General features: G+C 33.7%; 2 long non-coding RNA genes across 2 annotated transcripts; one reads left to right on the forward strand and one right to left on the reverse strand.

The window, feature by feature from the left end:
* Positions 1-240: 240 nt before the first annotated feature.
* Positions 241-2,437, reverse strand: LOC135148044 (uncharacterized). The gene is made up of 2 exons (XR_010285876.1): positions 2,236-2,437; positions 241-583 (listed from the first exon to the last, which is right to left on the reverse strand). It is a non-coding gene; the product is annotated as an uncharacterized LOC135148044 (long non-coding RNA).
* Positions 2,438-2,776: 339 nt separating this feature from the next.
* Positions 2,777-6,866, forward strand: LOC135148059 (uncharacterized). The gene is made up of 2 exons (XR_010285932.1): positions 2,777-3,008; positions 5,674-6,866. It is a non-coding gene; the product is annotated as an uncharacterized LOC135148059 (long non-coding RNA).
* Positions 6,867-7,095: the final 229 nt, after the last annotated feature.

Here is a 7,095-nt window from a genome sequence, read left to right on the forward strand (position 1 = left end):
TTCTATTGAAATTCACTACAATAGATTTTATAACGTAGATGGTCCCTGAAATGTCTAAAGCAACTTAGTCCTGCAGTTCAAGCATGCAATTTATATGATTTGAGTGCAAATCGGTGTTATTTATGCAAAACAATATATAGCACCTCCCAGATGGTAAATTTAGTGTAGTATACTAAATTGACTCTGCCAAACTAAATCAATTACAATCACAAATAATTATGAAATACAAGTGACATCATATAAGGAAAAAAAATCCAACTTTATAAGCGAATAAAGCTTTCAACATCAATTTTTAAAGAGGGATTTTTTTCCCATGTCCCACAATATCCAACTTACAAAGGTAAACTACATTGCTATCATAATTTAGAAAAATCTTAAATACATATGACATAAAAATCCACTTCAACTTGTCATATCATCCATTTAGCCTTCTTCTCTTTGCCATTTCAGCAATTTCTTCCACTACAACTTTTCTTTTCTGAATTCCTCTCCTACGCTTCAAGATTCACATATACAGGAGGTCTTTTTGTCCCTCTTTTCTACCAAGGAGAACATATAAGCCTATTACTTCTTCTTCTTTTCCCTGCAATTGGAGGAAATATTATACACTTATTAGTTTCTATATTCAGGATAATGGACTATCCAAAAAGAATCATCTCACTAAAATGTATTGCATATTTAATTTATCTCACTAAAATGTATTGCATGTTTCTTAATAGAACATTGTCCTGCATTCATTTAAGTATAAGTATTCTCCTCATAGAACATGGATTCTAACGAAATTCTCTACCAGAGAGATAAGAGCAAAAAAATCCCTACAAAGTGTCAACATAGTTCACTGATTTAAAACAAATTTCACATGTTATATCATTGCACCTCATTTGCGACCACCCTTTGCGACCATTGTCTTGCAACCAAATCTTCAATACCATAATTTTTATAACTCATCTGACAATATTAACACAGATTTTATTTCAAACAGTAGCAACATAGAACTCCAACATATAACAATCATATTTAGCTTATTGTCCTGCATTCCTTAAAGCATAAATATTTTCATACATAACATGGACTATAGTAAAATTCAGTTGCAATGAGTTTAGAGGAAAAAAATTCCCTACAAAGTGCCTAGTAACATAGATTACTTATTTAAAACAAAATTCATATATTATATCATGACAACTCATCACTAAGTATGCAAAACAATGCCACATATTACATTACAAAACGGTCCTGCCACCAAATCTTCAATATAATAATTTCTAAAACTCATCCTACAATAGGAACACATATATAATTTCAAACAGTAGCAACATCCAACAAGTAAAATTAAAAACAAAACAAAAACAAACAAACCATGCGCTAAATCACCCACTATACATATCCTGCAATTAGTCACTCCATAATCACAATTAACTACATTCGTTGGTTACTCTACAAATTCAAATTAAAAATAAACAAGAACCCAAATTTGTTGTTCCGCTTCTCTTACATACAACAGGTGATATACTACAAAATTAACTGGGGCATTAATTAACGAACTTTATATATGGTGGACAACCATATTACTATGAATCCTATGCAAAACAAGAAATAGATTTAACCTTCACTCATGATTCAGAACTTCCTCTTATTTTTTAAAACCGCCCAGATACAAGGTTGAAGAACCCTAAAAGATCGACAATACGTGATTGTCCTGCACTGATCAATAAATACATTAAATTTGTCCAACAATTACAAACTTGTCCAGCAGTTACATACCACATTGTCCTGTTACAAACCAAATAATTACACACCCCAATCTGACCAATCACAACAATAAATTTAACCGTATCGATTTCGTACAGAGGCCACCATACATCAAGACAATTGTCCTGCATACCAATCCCACTGCATATCAACAATATACTAGTAAATTGGTAGTCTCAATTGTCTAGCAGTAGCTGGAAAAATGTCTTGCATACAAAAAACATCCAACATACAAACCTAAGCATGCAACCAATTAAAAAATCAAATAAATCCAAAATATTTATCCAAACACCCAAAAATCAGTCAAGAAGACCCAATTTTATCTTCCAGACCTAATGTACCACATTAATTGAAAAAACACAGAACACACTAACTATGTATAATTCGTATATATTCACCAACAAGACCAAACTTGCACAATAAAAGAACACCCGGAAATCACGATTAAGCACATTTTAATTACAAAAAAGGGAGTTTTTTTTTTACCTTCACTCATGCTTGTAGTTAGTCTCGTTATCGGTCAAAAAACCCCAATTGTAGCAGGACGAAACTGTAATTGTTGTATGGCGTTGCGATTGTCGTGCAGGCACTCTGAAATTCGCCAAGAATCTCGAAGGATAGTGGCTAGCGCGATTACATTTCAGGGTTGAGGTGTTTTTGAAAGTGAAACTGTTGAAGATGAGCGTGTTTATCTTGCGTGGATTATGTTTTGTTTTCAACATTTTTAATTAACAAAGAGTTTTAATTTGGACCCTTTGATTAGACTATCATCCAACGGTTGAGACTTAAGTCTCTAATGACTCCAATTATATTTGTCTCCAAGAAGCCCAACTCTCTCTCTATATATATATAGTCGTTGAATAATATAATTTAATTAAAATTCAATCCATTAATACTAAAATACTAATAAAATGATATTAAAATTTAAATAATAAATAATAAATTACGAACTTTATATCCGCCCGCGCGAAGCACGGGCTAAAGGCTAGTAAATATAATATTCCGAAGTGCATCGAACAATTTTGATTTTCATTCAGATGTTTATTTATTTGTTTTATTATTCTAGTAATTAAGGTAGGAGAGCTCAGAAAGGGACACAATCTCGTGGCCACTGCTGTGCAGTGCAGCGACTCTCATCCTTCAGGGATTGACTCCGCAGCGGATGGCTGCTGTTGCTTTGAACTCAATTAAATTCTTTCTCGAAGCTCATCTCTTGCACGATGACTCAATCTCAAGATCCGATTATCCAAAATAAAAAGGTTCGACTCACTTACCCTAATTTTGGCGCTCATTTATATGAATTGTGATCGTTTAATTACTGATTTAGTTGTTTAATAGTGAGGTCTTTAATTGTTTTGAACTGGCCTGCTGATTGACCTTGTATGCGGTGTTTATATTTTTAGTCCATAAAATTAGTTACTAACTTACTTACTTTTGAGCTTATTGAGTGTTTGCCTACGGATTGCAATCATAGGATTCAAATATTCAGTGTACATCTATTCGATTAGAACTACAAGACCAATGTCTCCTTCAGTCGAAAATCAGGCTCAGGCTCCCACAATTGACTTTATTACAAGAAACAAAATTGATCTCTTATGGGTGTCAATCTATATTAAGAAAGGCTCAACTGATCACTAATTCTTAATTTTTAGGAAACCTGATGCTAAGAAGTGTCCTACACCAGTAAACTCAATATAATATACTTGATCTGTAAAGAGATGAGTAGGTACCTTAACACTTCAAAAATTTATATAACCGTGTAAAATTTTCAAAAATCATACTCTCCACCATAAACAACCATAAAGGCATGAAAACTTTTTTTTTATTATTGCATCTCATATGAATACGAATACTCCTAATGATGTTAAGACATTCGATTTTTAAATCTAGTACTTGGCTACTCCTCAATGTTTGAAAATTCAGTTATTACCCAATAGTCGAACTTAGCGAAGCCTATATTCAATTATTAGGACAAAATTTACACATGCATTCATTTATCGTTAAGGAAAAATAAAATTTGTGTACTTAAAACATTGACTAGAACAAATACTAATTTGTAATCTTTATAAGCTTGTCTACTAGAAAAAAAGAACATCGAGTAGACACTTTACAACATCAACTCCCCATATGGTTTGTGCGATAAGAAGAGCGAAATGAAACAGTTCAAAAAATATAACAATTACAATGCTAATATAATAGAAAAGGACCTAAAGTATAGATTGGAACTCCAATCATATATGTTCTGGGTAAAATGGGGTGAAGCTCTTGGGTGCTTATAATTGTTAAATATCTTGCAGTTTAGACTCTAGCATCTCATAGAGTAGTAGCGTTCAGTGCTCCTACGATATGAGTTCTATTTTACGGCTAATCTACAACATCCATTTGTTTGGTCCATGAAGGAGATAGGTTAAACCTGAACTGTTTTTCCATCTATGGTTAATAAAACACACACATCAAAAACTGAACACAATTGTTTCAGTAACATTGGTCTTTGAGTCTTTACCATGGTCCAGCATCTTATATCAGTATGTTTAATTTGATGTTGTATAGATTCCTCATTTCATCTTTATATCATTGTACTATGGGCCCATTCGGTTGTAATTCAGTAAAAGTAGCTAGAAGCTACTTATGGCTATAAATGTTAATTTATAGATCCAATAAATAGCTGAACCAAATTGCCCTTATGCTGGATATTTAATTCAAGGATGAACTATGGAAAGTGAACCTTAGGCTTAAAAATAGACTATTAGTGTTGCCCATTTATCCTATTCTTGAGGGTTATGTCAATTTATTATATGTGTTATTTTTTATCTGAATTAGGTTTAGATCTACTACGAAATCATGTATATCCGGTCATATAAAAATTGTTCCATATATAGGGAAGATGACAAATTGTAGGTCTTAAGTGCATGTCCAAGTCACCTAATAATCTGAGAAAAATATAGAATACTCTGCACCTCTGCAAGCCCCAATAGAATTCTCTGAAGCTCTGTGAACCTGCAGCTCATTGCATAACTGTAAGACATTAACGTGTTAAGGAGGGTAAGATTTACAAGCAAGTAAAGGTACTATGTCAGGCATATCTGGAGATATTGTAATGTGGAATTGCAGTTCCTAGTCATTGAACCCTGCTGCATTGCTGCTTATAGTTATTCAAGGCTCCAGATAATCTAAAAAATTAGGACAAGTGTTTAGAATAAATGGAGGGTAATTTTGTACATAAAAATGAAGGATGATCACTTTTTTGTTCATTTAGACCGGTCACTGTTCCTAAAGTGACAGTTTTGTATCGCATTTTTGTATATTTCTATTGGCATCAGAACTGGGAACAATGAACGTGACTTGTTTTTAGTTGATAAAGTGTAGAGGTGTCATTGTAATCTCCCGAACCTTCTCCAATGTTTTTCCCACTTTAGAACCATCCTAATTACTGAAAGTTTAGCAGCCTATATCCTCTGGGCTTGATTATATTAAAGTAATGATGCAGCAATTTTTTACTAGTAATTCAAACTCAAATAAAGGATAAAGATTGGGATTTTCAATTATATAGGCTAAAGACTGGGATTTACAAATTTAAATTACAGTCTTCAGATAAGTTTCGATATAGGCCTAGACTTGAAGGCTCATAAAAAGAATCTATTATATATCTAGTTAAAGTGACTAAGACTACCAACTTCAGCTATAATACAATTTAAGTTTACTATATGTATACTATGTTCATATCGATATATTTATAGTTCATTGAGAAAAACTAGTGTCTTCTTATTGATTGAAAAGTTACAAGTCTGGAGCTGAGTAGAGTTACTGAACCATTACAAGTATAACAGTCGTTTTACAATAGTGAAAGAGGTATTGAACAATAGTAAAACAGTATTGAACATAGTGGTCTTGTTGCTAACTAGGTTCCTGATTGATTTGGTGCAGGAGACTGTGCATTATTTTTTCTAATAGTTGACGCCATCTCCAGAAGTTTATTTGCGATCTCCTCAATTGCTTCCGCTTCCGCAGGCCCAGTTCCACTTCCGACATCCTTTGGTAATTTCTCCAATACCTCCTTGAAGTAAGTACTAATGAAGGGAATGTAGACGTTTAATTGGTACCCAACCTTGCAAATCTTTGATACTCCGTGGACCAGAAATTCGAAGCCAAATGTGTCACCTGCCCTTCGAATTATTGGTAGATATTTTCTGAGGTATTTTTTCAGTGCTTCCTTGACATGATTGGCTTCCTGTGCCTGGGCCTCGGAGGCAAGTCCTCCATCTACAAGCACATACTCATCGTATATTTCATGTAGAAGTGAGTTACTTGATTCCACAAATTCATAAGAAAAAGGTCGATGGGGGTCCTCAGAGGCATCTTCTTCATCAATTATCATGTACTCTTCATCAATTTGTTTCAAAAAAGGTGCTGGAGATTGGTGAGATGGGCAAGAATTGCTTCCCAGTACAGGGTTTGAGCAATTAGTAAGAAGGAGATTTTTGTCAGAATGTGTTGGAGGCCGAAAACAACGTGAAGAGCTTGATAGAGGGGGGTCTGTAGGAATCTGTGGTGTAAGAACCAATGCTTGTAGAGTCTGATCTTGTTCTTTAAGAAATAAAGGGGAGGTTGAAGAAGATGGTGGGGTTCTGTGAGAAGAGGGAGAAGATAGAGGGGTTCTTGAAAATTCGCTTGATGATGGGGGTTTTGCGGGAAGCGTAGGTCCAGGGAGAGAGTGGTTAAACTGTCGAGCTTCTTGTTCTTGAAGAATTGATGAGGATGGTGGGTCTGAGATCACCATTGAAAGTAAAAGAATAGAGAGAAAGGATTGACAAGTTGAGAATGCTGTAGCTTTGGAATTTGCCATTGCCATGAAGGTGAACTTCTAAGTAATACAATGTGTGAGTTCGTTTCAAGATGAAGATGAAGATGAGAAATAGAAGAAGCTGAAGATGAACCAGGTGCAATAAGCAGCAGCAAGCAGGTGTCTGTTATATAACAAACTCGACTGCCCGCGCGTGCTTATATATTGGCGGGATGGGCTGGAGATAATATAACTAAATATTTGCAATTTCTTTTTTTTTTTTTGAAGAGACCATTATGTTGCCTCCTGTTAATTAATGTATTTATTCTTCTTGTCATTTATAGATAGATTAAGTAATATTTCTAGTCAAGAAAAATCTTAGTATTGAATCGAAGTTTCTTTTTTTTTATCCATGTAAAATGTATGTATTTAAAAATATGATAATTTAACTAAATATCATGTTCATGATAATAAACTATTGTTTTTCTAATATTTTAATATAATAAGACATAGATTATATTTATAATGAAAATATATTTTAAAATATTGAAGATAAGAGACCTAAC

The sequence above is a fragment of the Daucus carota genome, chromosome 7, assembly GCF_001625215.2.
Source record: "Daucus carota subsp. sativus chromosome 7, DH1 v3.0, whole genome shotgun sequence".
Taxonomy (NCBI): domain Eukaryota; kingdom Viridiplantae; phylum Streptophyta; class Magnoliopsida; order Apiales; family Apiaceae; genus Daucus; species Daucus carota.